This window comes from Megascapheus bottae, chromosome 10, assembly GCF_031878675.1.
Source record: "Megascapheus bottae isolate mThoBot1 chromosome 10, mThoBot2.hap1, whole genome shotgun sequence".
Lineage (NCBI taxonomy): Eukaryota > Metazoa > Chordata > Mammalia > Rodentia > Geomyidae > Megascapheus > Megascapheus bottae.
Window position 1 is genome coordinate 3,245,046 of NC_143518.1, and position 15,664 is coordinate 3,260,709.

The 15,664-nt window shown below is 37.8% G+C and overlaps 1 pseudogene; it reads left to right on the plus strand.

Annotated features, from left to right (window-relative positions):
• The first annotated feature begins 7,347 nt into the window (after positions 1–7,347).
• LOC150057337 (T-complex protein 1 subunit zeta pseudogene) overlaps positions 7,348–15,664 on the plus strand; it is a 63,663-nt pseudogene continuing 55,346 nt past the window's right edge.

Genomic DNA, 15,664 nt, shown 5'->3' on the forward strand with positions numbered 1-15,664 from the left:
CAAAAACAAACAAGCCAAAACTAAAACTATAAAATAAATAAAATTATTAAATTTATTTTTAGCTTTAAGTGCTTTCAAGATGGAATCAAGACTTTAATTTCTGCAGGGTTTTATCTCCAAATATTACCTAGAGTTTAAATTTATCTACTCCCAGAGAATTACAGTTCAAAGCTGGCCTAGGCAGAAAAGTCCAGTAGACTCCATCTTCAAAGTAGCCAGCAAATAGTAGAGTGGGAGGCATGGCTCAAGTGGCAGAACAGCTTGGCAAGCAAACGCAGCATGTGTGAGTCCCTGAGTTCCAACTTTGGTACTGTCTTTCCCCCCAAACCCCACATACACACCCCCCCAAAAAAAACCCAAAAAAACAAAAAACAAAAAACAAAACCCACAAGATGCAAGAAGTTAGACTAAAGCAGTTTTACCACAAGTGGCAGGAATATTAATCTAGGTAGATGCAATGGTATGTAAGAAGAATAGAAATTTATAAAATAAAAGCACTTGTGTCATAAAGAGATGTGCTGAATACAAATCTTGAACCCTATTTGGTGCTTTTATTACTACAAGAGTTTCTTATGCAAGTGTTTACACAGATTTAAAACACAATCTGGGAATTTGGGTACCGTGGCTCATGCCTGTAATTGTAGCTACTAAGTAGGCTGAGATGTGAGGATCGAATTTAGCCTGGGCAGCTAAATCTGAAAGACTCTTACCTCCAGTTAACCTGTAAAAAGCCAGAAATAGAGGAATGGATCAAGTTGTAAAGTATCAGCTCTGGGCAAATAACCAAACAAGAGTACAAGGTCCTGAGTTCAAGCATCAGTACCAGCAAAAACAAACAAACATATATACAATCTGGTTCGTGTGGTTTCAAAACAATAATGGAAAGAAGGTGTAATGAATTTTTTTAAAAAATCCTACAGAAACCTACCTCCTGATCCAGATGAGAAAGCAAAAAGTGGATAAATATACATCTATTTTGCAGATGTGAGTTGTGCTTTGGAACAGTTAAGGCTTTTAGATATTGGAGACAGGAGCGTGATGGAGGAAGAAAGCATGACTGAGTTTTGAATTGTGGCTTCATAAAGAAGTATCAGGGTGACTTCTGAGAAAGGAGAAGGGATGCTGTGAATCCAGTGCTGTTTGAGTTCTGTAGCCAAGTAGTGATGTGGAGCAGGAAGTCGAGGCGGAGGGGCACTAGGCTAACTTAGAAACTTGTCAGCACATCCTTTGAAGTGATGAGAGCTCACCATACTGAACCATACCATCTGTGATCTCAACTTCAGTGAGACATATGGAATGATATGTACAATAGCGTTATTGGCAGACAGGTCTGAATAGGGTTTGAGCTTTCAACGGAATTTATTTATTTGTGACCTTAAATATTGACTGAACATACAAAACAAATATTACTTTTTAAAGTAATTTAAAAATATATTTGAGGAGACTCTACAGAACTGGAGAGCCTAAACATAGCCCCCACTCCATCTTTCCCAGACTTTGCTCATTTCCCTCTGCATTATGAATTCTCCCCTGTTACTCCAAGGATTGTGTTTTACTATGGAGAATTAGGGAGAGGAGTGCTTGCTCTTAGTGCTTGCTTCATACACACAATACACTGGGTTTGATTCCCAGCACTAGAAAAAGAAAAAAAACAAAGAGATTATCATGGAAAAGTATCATTTAAATACTGCTCAAGAAGAATTTTGAAATTTCTTACTTTTCTATAGGTTTCTGTCTCCTTTCCCCTGCCCGCCCCCCCAGAACTGAGGTATGAACTCAGGGCCTCAGACTTACTAGGCTGGAACTCTACTTTAGTGCCACTACACTACCACTTGAATCATACCACTAGTCCCGATCTTTGTTGGGTAGTTGAAGTATAGAGTCTCATAAACTTCTCTTCCCTGGCTGGTTTTCAAATTGCAATCATCTGGATTCCAGCCTTCTAAATGTCTATGTGAGTTATGGGTACCTAGCAACTTTTGTTTCTTTAGATATAACTTCCCACTTTCCAAAATGTTTATAAAATAAACATTTGGACACTTCATTTTTTATTCCTGTTATTTTGGATGTTTTATAGAACTTAATTTTTAATGCACTTTTTAACCATTTGATGCCAAATGATGCACGTTCTCTCTCATCTTGATCTTCCCTTAGCTTTTTCCTTTTTTTCTGGGTACATACATATGTATATTAAATTATATATATATCCATAAAAGTAATGTACACATACAATGTCAATAAGCATGTACAGAAAGATCATAATACATATATAAATCATAGTTACATTTGTACATAAGTGACAGTATGGAACTCATGTTACACACTATGTGCACATCTTTCTTGTGTTGTTTGACTTTTTATGCACCAGTAGTGGCACAACATCCTTTGTGTGTGCTATTCCCGCTAACATCTCCTGCTTTTCTGAAAAAAGCCACTTTCAAACATTTTTTGGTTCCAGGCATATTTGTGCATACCCCTATAATCCCAAATTTAGAATGCTGAGGCAAGAAGAGTCAAGACTTTGAGACCAGTCAGAGCTCCTGAACTATATATAATGAACCTGTCTCAAAACAAACCAACCAACAAAAACTTTCATTCTTATGATTGACATATGACAATACCATCTGCTCCAGTAGGACAGAGGTGGCATTTAGCAATGCATGTAAAATATTTTGTTTTTTCTCAGTCTGCAAGTGTGATCACATAAGTTTCTGAAGCATCTATAAACTGCTTCCTTGTGAGAGAAATAAACTCTGTCAAGGTAGACACTACTCTGCCCTGTTTCTATTCAGAGATTTTTTTCCTTTGTTGTAAAAGCATGTGTTTTTTCTTGGGCATAGCAGGAAATTCTATGTGGATATATTTTGAGTACTCTTGTTTTCTTGAGACAGGATCTGTCACTATGTAATCCAGACTGACCACAGCAAAGAGCCTTCCTTCTTCAGTTTCCCAAATGTTGAGATGGCAGACCAGAATCATCAAGGCTGGCAGAGAGGGAGAATGTTGGAGAATACAACATAGTAAGTTCAGCTTTTGGATAGTTATGCTGAGATTAGAATTGAAGTTTACTTTTCCCAGACTTTACTATGGCTTTGTTTCCTTTTGACAGATATCCTTAGCTTTTTCTTGAGGAATTTCACTACCCTTTCTCTCGCATCTTCTGCATCTGATTTGTGTTTTTATCACATGAAACATACTTTTTTCTTTCTTACTGGCATTCACTATATCGACTACTTTTCATACTGTGGTCTGTTCTGATCACAGATGCTCTATTTCTTATCATGCGAGCTTCCAAAGGCCAGGGTCGCTTTTCTGAAGGTTTTTACAAAATGAGTCAAATGAAAAGAAGAAAATATTTCTCCTAAAAATATCTTTATTTTAAAAGGGAAAGAATTGGTTTTTCCTCAGCATTTGCTCCTTCAAGATGTTCTACTCTCACAAGCCACCGGATTAGAGCCCTGGAACCCCAACTTCCTATCCTCAAAGTATTTTGCTCCTGCAAGGAAATATACTTGTGTTCCTTCAGTCTCCTGACTTGCAGCCTTAGCTTGCCTCGCTTGTGAGGCTATGCCCCTTTCGGAAGAATTGATATGGGTATCCATTCTTCATGACATCTCAAATCTCATTTTGTGTCTCCTGATTTATTATTCAGAATTTGGGGGTAGGAATTCTGTTCTAGGTCTTGATGAAAGCGAAGGTGTCAGCCTGCAGGGCTTGTCCCTGGAGGTGTTGTAAGAAAGAGGACCCCATTTCCTTTCTGGTGGCAGAAAATTTGATCTCCTATAGCACTTGACCCAGAATATAGGAAACAGAATCCAAGAAAAGGGTAATACAGACACACATAAATTATGAAGAGTAAGTTATTCATTCTCCAACAAAAAAGCAAGCCTAAGCAGACTGCTGTTGTTTGAATTTAGTCCAAAACAAGTACAAAAACAACTAAGGTTCAGAATTGTTCATATAAATATTCCGTGAAAGGTGAAATAGTATATAAAGCTTTGTTTTTTAAAGAATCACTGTATCAAAAGATAAGGAGTTTAAGGCCCAAATACCAAGTTATGTGTGGCACTCTTGTGTATTTCAATACAAAATATTTATTGAAGAGTTAAAAAGAAAGAGGTGACAGTGAAAATAGGGGGATAATAACCAAAGGAAAAGAAGAAAGAAGGATGGTCAGGAAAGGAAAAGAGTCAAGGGAAGAAGGCTAGGAAAAAAGGAGGATGTTAGAGAGAATGGGAAGGAAGGAGGAAGAGAGAAAAAGAAAAAATGGAGGAAGAAGAAAGGAAAGGAAGGATAGAAGGAAAGAAGGAGAAAAACAGAAGAGGGAAAATAGGAGAGAGGGAAGAAAGTACGGAAGAAAAGAAGGAAAGAAGGAAAAAAGGAAGAAAAACTACAAAATAAGTATAATTTTGTGAACCAGTGAAATCAGTTAATTAAAACATAGGCACACTTACAAGTTATAAAGGTTTCAATCAAGTGATTCAGGAATATGCCTCTTCATCTAGTTTCTGTAATGTTTTAGATGAACAGTGAATAAGCACAAACTCCAGGGGGTATCTTCTTAAGCAGTAAATTATGTGCTGCCAATTGTAATGGAAGGCAGACAAAGTTATCATAAAGACAGACCAAGCTGGAAAGCCCACATGAATTGTGCAAGCAGAGCAGTTTAGAAGTCGTTCATCTCCTGATGGTTGCAACTGATGTGCATGCTAGAACTGCTTCACACAATTTCCATCTCCAAAAAGCTAAATGATATCAGGGAAAATGAGCTAAGGTTTTCACTAAAATTTTTAAATAGTTTTTCAGAAGTGAGAATTTCTGGAAACAAGGACAATGTAAAAAAAAGAGTTTAGAAATGACAATAAAAATATTTTTTAAAAAAGTTTGGAGACTGTCTTCTCCTCTGACAGTGAATGAAACTACAAATGAAAGACATACTTACATTTATTAATTCATTTTATTTGTTTTTTTAGTTTCTTAGCAATGCTGAGTGATTCTTATTTTGATATCAATATTGGGGTTTGAGCTCAAAGTCTCAAACTTTCACTTAGCTTTTTGTTCAAGGCAGGCGTTCTACCACTTGAGTCAAACTTCCACTTCTGGATTTTTGCTGGTTATGAGATGAGTCTCAGGAACTTTTCTGCCTGCTTCAGCTTCAAGCCACGATCCACGGATCTCAGCCTGAGTAGCTAGGATTACAGGCACCGATGCCTGGCTTGAAAAGCCAATTTTGAAATAGTAGAGGAAGAGAAACCGCATCATCAATCTGAAAATGAAGCATCAGCCAGGAATGTGAGAGGTTAGTTTCTGAAGTGTGAATTAGATAAAATGAAATTGAGACACCAGAAACAAATTCCTAATATTCTTCAAGAGAGTCTGTGTTGAGGCCCTTATGATTCTTGTGCATGAAAGTGATTATAAATAAGTAAAGAACAAGATGATAAAGAACAAAATGAACTGGAGAAAGATAATGGCAGGGCTAAAAGAAGTATTGAAGCTAACCCATAATTTCATTCCAAATAATTCAGATAGTAATGCAGATAATGCAATCCAAATAATGCAGATAATGCAATTCATAGAGCCAATCTTTGGCTTTGAGAAAGTTACCCTAAAAAGAAAGAAAAAATAAAAGAATGACAAAGCAAATCTTTAAAAGCTGATAATGGGAATGATGAACTTTGTTTAAAAGAATAAATGTAAAAACAAAGGAATAAAGGACATCAAAAGATTTTTTACTTTTTAAAGAAAACAATTCTTAAGCTAAAAGTAAAAGTTATTTCTACATTTCAAAATCCTTAGACATTTGCTGGACCCAGTAACCAATGCCTGGAGAGATTCAGGAGACTAAGATCTGAGAATCATAGCTCAAAAAACCAGGCTGGACAGCTAAATCTGAGAGACTTATCTCCAATTAACCAGTGTAAAGCTAGAGATGGAGCTGTGGAAGAAAGCCTCTTCAACAAGCGGTGTTGGCAGAACTGGTTAAGCACCTGCAGAAAACTAAAGTTGGATCCTTCTTTGTCACCTTGCACCAGGATTAACTCCAAATGGATGAAAGACCTCTAGGTAAAAGCAGATACACTGAAAACTTTACAAGAAGAAATTGGAGATACACTAGGCCTCCTTGGCACAGGTCAAAATTTTCTTAATAAATACCCAGAAACACAACAAATTAAAGAAAGTTTAGACAAATTGCAGAGCTTCTGTATGGCAAAGGACATAGCTAGCAAGTTAACTAGAAAGCCCACAGAGTGGGAGAAGAGCTTTATTAACCATACAGCAGACAAAGGCCTCATATCTAACATATATCTACAGCTAAAAACATTGAATCTCTTCAAAACAAATCTTCAAAGAAACAACCATCCCATTAAAAGATGGGCTAAAGACTTAGAGTCCTCTCTGAAGAAGAAATAAGAATGGCCTATAGACACATGAAATGCTCAACATCTCTGATCATAAAAGAAATGCAAATCAAAACAACTCTAAGATTCCACCTCACTCCAGTTAGAATAGCCATGATCAAGAAAATTAATAAAAACAAAGGACTTCTGGCTATAGTCTGAGGGTCTGCAGCTTGTTTTCTGCAGGTGCTGCCACTAAAGCATTGAAACAAGGAAGATGAGGAGGAAGATGAGGAAGAGAAAGGAGGGGAACACTCTCCTAGGCACAACTTCCTCCAGTCAAGAAAGCTTGTCTTGTGAGTTCAAGCTTGCATGTAAGAGGTGGTATTGGTTAGAATCACCACCATGTTGGAACACACACACACACACACACACACACACACACACACACACACACACACACACACGCACTTCTAACTGTCTTCATGGAGTGTTAGAAGGCTTTGAAATGGAGAGGCATTCTGCGTTGCCCCTTATCTCAGTGGAAAAGTGGGGCCTCCCCCTGTCACATTCCCAGGCCTTGAGTGATGAACAGCAAGACTGAGTTTCTCCTTCTCTCCTGCTTCTAGCCCGAGATGTCAGGTGCTCTCTGTGAGGCACTTTGAAGAAGAGGCTGACACTGCAGGGCATTGGGGAAATGCTGTTTGAGAGACAATAAAAGAGGCCCTGGCTTAAAGTACATTAAGGGATCACAGGAGTACATCTTGACTACATTTTCAGATCTTTTGATTCAAAGATACACATCTTCTTATCTCCCAAGGGGTGAGGTCAACCCAGCACAGAACACAGACAGAGCCTTGCAAATACCTTTGCCAGCCACACATCAGAAATAATTAGTGAGAACAGTGGGAGGGACCTTATCTGCTGCCTTGGGGAAGGGTAGAAATGGATCTAGAGGAAAGAAGGCTGATTGAGGGCTGCAGCCTCACCAGTCAGGCAAAAGTGTATGGCGGAACACATGTTCACACTGCCTGGTGACTTGGCTTGCACACCACCTTCAGCTACCCCACTCAGTGTTCCTTTTATGAAGTATGAGGGAGAACGCAGGTCTGTGTTGGTGGAACCAATACCAAGGTCAGAGAAAATGAAACTTTTAAAAAGACTCAAAATAATGAAAGGGGAAAAGGAAGTGAAGACAGGAAGTCTGAGATCCAGGAACAGCTCTTGCGATTAGCATTCAAATTTCTTGCAGAGTTTGTGTCACTTTTTCTGGTAAAGAAAGACATGTGAGTCTATCGTCTAGTCAGTCTCGAAAGCCTTTAATGAGCCACCAGAGAGCTGTTTTCTTCATTTCTTTCTGTAGCGAGTTGCCCAGGAAACTCATGAAATCACATCCTTAAGAAATGTTCTGGCTTTCTCATTAGAGATGGACCTAGCCAGGTTTTATTTCGCAGTGAAAGTTTTATTTGGAAATCGTGTGAATGGAGCCACATTTTCCCATTGATTGCTAACTAATAAGTATGGACATGGCTGGAAAGGAAAATTAGCATCGTTGGAGACTTTCACATTTTTTGTTTTTGTTTTCTTTTTCCAATTATTTTAAATCTTCTTTGCTTGCCACAGGCAAGGGATTTTTTTTATTTTCTTTTATCAGGCCTCTGCAGTTTAATTGGGCTGCAATTAAACTCACCTTGAGCATGCCTTCTCTCTTGCACAAATGGAGCTAGGTAAAAATTTCTTTGAAATCATTTCAGCTTCTATAAGAGTATATACACTATTTCAGTACAAAAACAAAAATCACTGTGGTGTAACTTCAGACATAGCCAAGTAGTAAATTACAACTACAGGGAGTTCAGCTTTATCTTCCTGCTTTAAAATTTTGTTGGATTTGAGCCAGTTGGCTAAACTGGTAGAGTGTTTGCCTAGCATTCATAAAGACCCGAGTTCAATTCCTTGGTAGACATACAAAGAAAAGGCCAGAAATGATGCTGTGGTTCAAGTGGTAGGGCTCTAGCCTTGAGAAAGCCCATGGACAGTGCTTAAGCTCTGAGTTCAAGCCCTAGCACTAGCAAAAAAAAATGTTGGATTTAACTAATAGGTGATACCTTCATGGTAGATCCTGGTAATCCTAAAATACAGCACTAAATATATTCTGAAATACTTATCACTTGTCTTCAGTTAATTCAAAATCATTTTTGTGTCTTTTTTTTGCTGTGCATTCTCAAATGCTTAACTTAAATTCTACAATAGCTTCTGCTAAAGACATACATCCTATCAACAAATCTCAAGTTTTCTTTCTATTAATTGAATTATACATTCACTTTTACCTTGCTCTGGTGTTGGGGAGTTGGGTAGAGCAGATTTTCATAAAATTAAGTGCAAGGACTTGAACATAATCATTTAAATGTAGATTATACAGGACTGATCAAGCATATTTATTTATCTTCAATGTATGCACAGGAACTTACAAGTATCTGTTTTTTGAAATTTCCTTTTATTGTTTTGCCTCCTCTCTCTCTCTGTCTCTCTGTCTCTCTGTCTCTCTGTCCCTCTGTGTATGTGTGTGTCTCTCTCTCTTTTCTATTTTATTGTCTGAGTAATATATAGAGGAGCTAGAGTTACATTCATCAGGTAGTGGGTATATTACTTATTGAACATTGATACCCCTTCTGTTTTTCTCCCATTTTTCTTTCCCCCAACCCTCTCCCAATCATCTTGTTTTCTCCCCTTCCCTTCCCTATCTCAAATAAACAAATAAATGTATATATAATATACAAGGTAACAGATACAGATACAGTCACCACATGAGATTAACCATAAAGGGATAAAAGAGAAAAGAAATAACTTCACATAGTATATTAAGAACAACAATCAGAAAGATAAACCTCTTGTTTTCATATCCTAGAGTTTATTTCATTTAGCCTCTTCCTATATGGCCATATGTACATAGTTTTGGAGCTATTGTGATCCTCTGGTAGGAAAATCCTAGATGTGTACTAATTATTACAAATGAGGGAATCCATGGAGTCTATGTTCCTTTGGGTCTGGCTTACTTCTCTTAATATGATTTTGGCGGCTAGAATTTTGGGCCTTAAGTTCTTCTCACTTTGTTTTTTTCTGCTCAAGGCTAGTGCTTTACCACTTGAGCCACAGCTCTACTTCTGGCTTTTGAGATGAGTCTCATATACTTTTCTGCCTTGGCTAGCTTCGAACTGTAATCCTCAGATCTCAACATCCCTGGTAGTGAAGATTAAGGGCATGAGATACCAGTGCCTAGTGACATTTCTTTGTATATTATTTATTTCTTTGTTCATTTAGTTAGACCACACTTCATGTGCCACTGAACTTCAAATAAGGCAGGTTAACTGGACTTAGTATACATATCTCTTTACACACATGTGATGCTGAAACAAACAATAGTCTTCATTTTCCATTAGGATCAATGTCAAACCATTAGCATATGACTCATGGTCTCAGCACAGGCTAATCTTTGCCTACTTCTTTCCTGATCCATCCCATTTCTCACTCTCCCTCTGGGTCTAGCTATACTTCTCTTCTTTCAATCTTTCTAACACTCCATTCTTATTTTTACTTCAAAACATTTATTATCCTATAGTTCTTTGTAGAAGGTCTCCTTTACCCCAAATTTGCATCATGAGTAGATGCGTATATACTTTAGAATCTTAACCACTGTTTTCGAAAGTATCTTTAACCTATAAGAACTTCCTCATTAGACATGTTTAGTGTGTATATCCAGTGGGGCTGGTGGACAGTGAGGAGTCACTGCTCAAAAAGTAATTTTATTGTCGCACTGACATTCCAGTCAATAACAGCCACTTATGCACCAGAGGGCCCATGAAATCGTTTTCATAGTGATGATGTAGCCATATTCAATTTTTAGGCATATTGTCTTGTGTTCATACACAATGAAGTCACTTAACAATGCATTTCTAAGAATGTGACCCTGACATTAAGTGATACATGACTGTACTTATTTGGGGAAGATTGTCACTGTTAGAAATTTTGCTAAGTCATCACTGTAAATCTTACTTTGTTAGAACTAGATTTCCTCTGGAGTGACAGACTATGCTCACTAAAGGCTAATTCTGTGAATACTAACAGCACTAGTGTAGTGATACAAGGTTTTATGTTTGATTTGTGTGTGGGGAGGGTACATGTGTGAGGTGTGTGCATGCTTGTTATAGGGCTTGAATTTAGGGACTGTGCTTTTCTTTTGCTCACAGATAATGCTGTACTAGTTCAGCCACAGCTCTACCTCCAGTATCTTGGCGGTTAATTGGAGATGAGTCTCATGGACTTTGCTGCTTGTGCTGGCTTCAAACCTTGATCTTCAGATCTCAGCCTGCTGTATAGCTAGGATTAAAGATATAAATCACCAGGGCCCAGTACAAGCTTGTTTTAAACAACACCAAACATGATTTCTTCAATGGTTCCTCAGATGATGTTGCCAGACATAAGCCTTTCCCAGATGCACCCATGTTTTATCTCTCCTAATCACCAGCCAGGATAGAGTTCACTCTTCATGTGTTACGATCAATCCCAACTTCAATAAAGTAATTACCTTGGTATGAAGATACCTTGTTCCTTGAGATAAACTTGATCCACCTCACCAGTACCATGCCATAGTGCTTAAATGGAGTTTGGAACTATTACTCTTACAGCTTTTTTGTATAGCTGTATATATTTGCTTTGTTTGCCTCCTCTTAATCTAAGAACACAGTATGTATGTGCTTGTTGTCATAATTACACCCAAGTGCAAACAGTTTCTACTGGGTTTTGGTCACCTATAAATATGATGTTAGCTTTATAATGTTTAATCATCCTTTTTGACAAATGTTGGTATGATGAAGGAAAGCTCTATAAAGTCACTCAAACATTTTCCCAAAAAGCTGAGACTGATTGGAGAGTTGACATTCTTTTTTTTTTGCATTTTTTTATTGTAATTAGTAAAAGGGTTACATGATATTTGCCAGATAGAAGGTGCATTAATTCACATACATTGATACCCTTTCACATGTCTTGGTACCCATTTCCCTCCCCCCTCCCACACCCCCCACCCATCTTGGTTTTCCCCCCTTCCCTATCAAATTTCAAATATCCAAATACAAATAAATTCAATATATCAGATAACAAAGTGAGATACTATAACAGTATGAGATAACCAAGGGACAGCAAAGGAGATGAGAGACAACATAGTACATTAAGGACAACAATCATTCATTATATGGCTTTTGTTTCAATATCCTGGAGGTCCTTTCAATTAGCTTCATACTATATGGCCTTATGTATCAAGATTTTGCTCTATTGTAGATCTCTGCTAGTAGAGCCCAAGGTTTCTACTGATTATGATGAATGAGGGAAACCATTGAGCCTAAGTTCCTTTGAGTCTGGCTTACTTCACTTAATATGATTTTTTCTAAGTCTTTCCATTTCCTAACAAATGGGTCGATGTCATTCTTTCTGATAGCAGCATAGAATTCCATTGTGTACAAATACCACAACTTGTTGATCCACTCATCAACTGAGGGACATCTAGGTTGGTTCCATATCTTTGCTATGGTGAATAGTGCTGCAATGAACATTGTTGTGCTAGTGGATTTAGTATGCCCTAGATTCTGGATAGTTTGGTAAATGCCAAGTAGTGGAATTGCTGGGTCATAGGGGAGTTCTATGGTTAGCCTTTTCAGGCACTGCCACACTGCTTTCCATAGTGGCTGAACGAGTTTGCACTCCCACCAACAGTGTAGTAGTGATCCCTCCTGGCCACATCCCCTCCAGCATCTGTTATTATTCGTTTTCCTGATCCTGACCATTCTAACTGGAGTGAGGTGGAATCTTAGAGTTGTTTTGATTTGCATTTCTTTTATGACCAGAGATGTTGAGCATTTCTTCATGTGTCTATAGGCCATTTTTGTTTCTTCTTCAGAGAAGACTCTTTTTAAGTCTTTGGCCCATTTTTTAATGAGATGGTTGTTACTTTGGAGGTTAGTTTTGGAGTGATTCAATTTTTTGAGTTGTTGATATATTTTAGATATGAGGCCTTTGTCCGTTGTTTGGTGGGTGATGATCTTCTCCCACTCTGTAGGCTTCCTAATTAATTTACTAGCTATGTCCTTTGCCATACAAAAGCTCTGCAGTTTAATGCAGTCCCACTTATCCAGCCTTTCTCTGATTTGTTGTGATTCTTGGTCCTTATTAAGAAAGTTTTGATCTGTGCCAAGGAGGCCTAGTGTATCTCCTCTTCCTTCCTGTAAAGTTTTCAGTGTGTCAGCTTTTACCTCCAGGTCTTTGATCCATTTGGAGTTAATTCTAGTGCAGGGTGACAAAGAAGGATCCAACTTTAGTTTTCTGCAAGTGTTTAACCAGTTCTGCCAGCACAACTTGTTGAAGAGGCTGTCTTTCTTCCATTCTATTTTTTTGGAGAGTTGACATTCTATAGGTATTTATGGATGTTTGATCAAAAAGATGCATAATCATGAAATCTTCAAGCTTACCTGATAAAATTACAAATTATAATATTTCCCACAATCCATACTAACAAAATAATTTACTGAAATGAATGGAGTTATTATCCTACCCAAGGTATGGTATGCCAGAGGCATGGCTCAAGTGGCAGATCACCAGCCATGAGCAATCAGGGCAAAGTGGGCATAAGAACCTGAGTTCTAATACTGACACAAAAAATAAAAAGACATAAACTGGTGGGTGCTTGTGGCTCATGCTTGTAATCCTAGCTACTCAGGAGGCTGAGATCTGAGGACTGGCTATTCAAAGCCAGGCCTGGCATGAAAGTCCATGAGAGTCTTACCTCCAACTGATCATGAGAAACTGGAAGTGGGGCTATGGCTCAAGGGCTAGAGTGCTAGCCTTGAGGTGAAGAGCTCAGGGACAGTGCCCAGGTGCAGAGTTCAAGCCCATGACCACCAACAAAAAAGGATATAAACTGCCACCTTTATCAGAAATAAGTGATATTATTTTAAATACTTTATAGTACAAGAAAAGAAAGGTATTGACAATACCTATACAAAAGTATTATACATGAAAAGAGAGTCCAATGGTGATGTATTCCTAGCTACTTAGGTAGCTGGATCAGGTAGGAAAGTTCTTGAGACTTAATTCTTGAAAAATTAACCACCAACAGCCAGATGTGGAGCTGTAACTGAAGTAGAAGAGTGCTACTATTGAGTGAAAAACCAAAGGATGGCACCTAGAACCTGAGTTCAAGCCTCAGTATTAGGATAAAAAAAGTAATAGAAGATAAATTGAGACTCAAATGTTAGCTAGTAAAACTTTCTCAACAAAAATATGACAGGTGGAAGTAATATTTCAACACCATGCTTCAAGTAATTATTTTCAAACCAGCATTTATAGACACATACAAAATAAATCAAAATCAGATTCAGAAACAGGACAAAATGGACCAAAAAAAAGAGAGCTAAGAGTGACTGAGTTCAGAAATGTCTTAAGAATAGAAAAAAGTTTTAAAAGGCCAAATAAAAAACTGCCCAAGAGAGAAGAGATTCAATTTGAAGTAGAATGAAATGCGATGAAAAATAAAATTTTCAAGTTATGTGATGAGTTACAAAGAATAAGTAGATACAGTGATAGAGATAGAAGGCAGATCTAGTATACATTACAGAAAGACTGAAGAACAGGGAACTGAAGACATCTTCCTAAGAATAAAAGAACAATCTGTATTATAGTTTATTTTTGGCAGTGCTGGGATTTAAGCATAGGGCTTCATATTCATATTCACTCATACCTGGTATTCCACCTTATGAGCTATACTTCTAGTCCTGTTTTTTTCAGACTAGCTGAAGATGGAGTATGGCTCTGAGCAGCTATCCTCTGTATCTCCCTAAGTAACTAGATTTTTTAGAATTGGTACCAATATTCAGCAAAGAAAATGATCTTAAAGAAAGGGCACATCATATACTTAAGACAATTTAATCCGGCCAGCCAATCCAAAGACATAGCCCAGCAAAACTAATAGATGTTAAAAAAAAATCCTTGAATTTCTAGGTAAATGGAGTTACCAAAAAAAATCTAGTGAGCACAAAACATTTTTAAGTAACAACATGTAAAGCAAGAAAAAAGGATGCTCAAAAGTATGATCAAGCTGAGACTCCTCCAGCCTTGCTATTCTCAATTAATAAGGCTTAGGTAGCTAGTGTTAGCATGGAGACACCCAGAGAATACTGTCCTGGTAAGAGCTCCTAACATATCTATAAGAGCACACTTCTCTGAGACATCCAAGAGAGGAAAGGAAGAATATTTATCATTAGGACTATAGTGAGTATGCATTTATTATAGGAAGAAATAAAAAGGCATCCTGGTGCTGGTGACTCATACCTGTAGTTGTAGCTACTCAGGAGGCTCTGGCTCAAGTGGTAGAGCACTAGGTTTGATTGAAAAAGCTAAGGGACAATATTCAGGTCCTGAGATCAAGCCCCAGTACTGACACCCTCCACTCCCACCCCACACACATATACATGAGATAAAAAAAACCCACGTCTTTACCATTTGAAAAGGATAACCAGACATCATGTATAATTCATTTGTCCCTATCTCGGGCCATAATAGAAATGCAAATCAAAATGCAAATCACTCCAGTTAGAATGGCCATAATCAAGAAATGTAATAACAACAGAAGCTGGCAGGGATGTGGCCAGGAGGGATCACTACTGCATTGTTGGTGGGAGTGCAAACTCATTCAACCACTGTGGAAAGCAGTATGGCAGTTCCTCAAAAGACTAAACATAGAGCTCCCCTGTGACCCAGCTATCCCACTTCTTGGTATTTACCCAAATGTCCAAAAACAAGGACATACTAAAGCCACTAACACAAAGATGTTCATTGCAGCACTATTTGCCATTTCGAAGATATGGAACCAACCCAGATGCCCCTCTAGATGATTGGATCAAGAAGATGTGGTATTTATACACAATGGAATTCTATGCTGCTGTCAGAAAGAACGACATCTCTCCATTTGTAAGGAAATGGAAAGACTTGGAAAAAATCATATTAAGGGAAGTAAGCCAGACCCAAAGGAACATAGGCTCAATGGTTTCCCACATTTGTAATAATTAGTGCAAACCTAGGACTCTCTTAGCAGAGGATTACAATAGCTCAAAACCTAGATGCATATAGGATGAGGCTAAATGAAAGATCTCCAGGATATGGAAACAAGAGTTTTATGTTGTGTGATTGTTGTTCTTAATGTACTATGTTATTTCTCTTCTTTTTTGTTGCCCTTTGGTTAATTTCATATTGTTACTGTATCTGATTTTGTTACCTGGCAT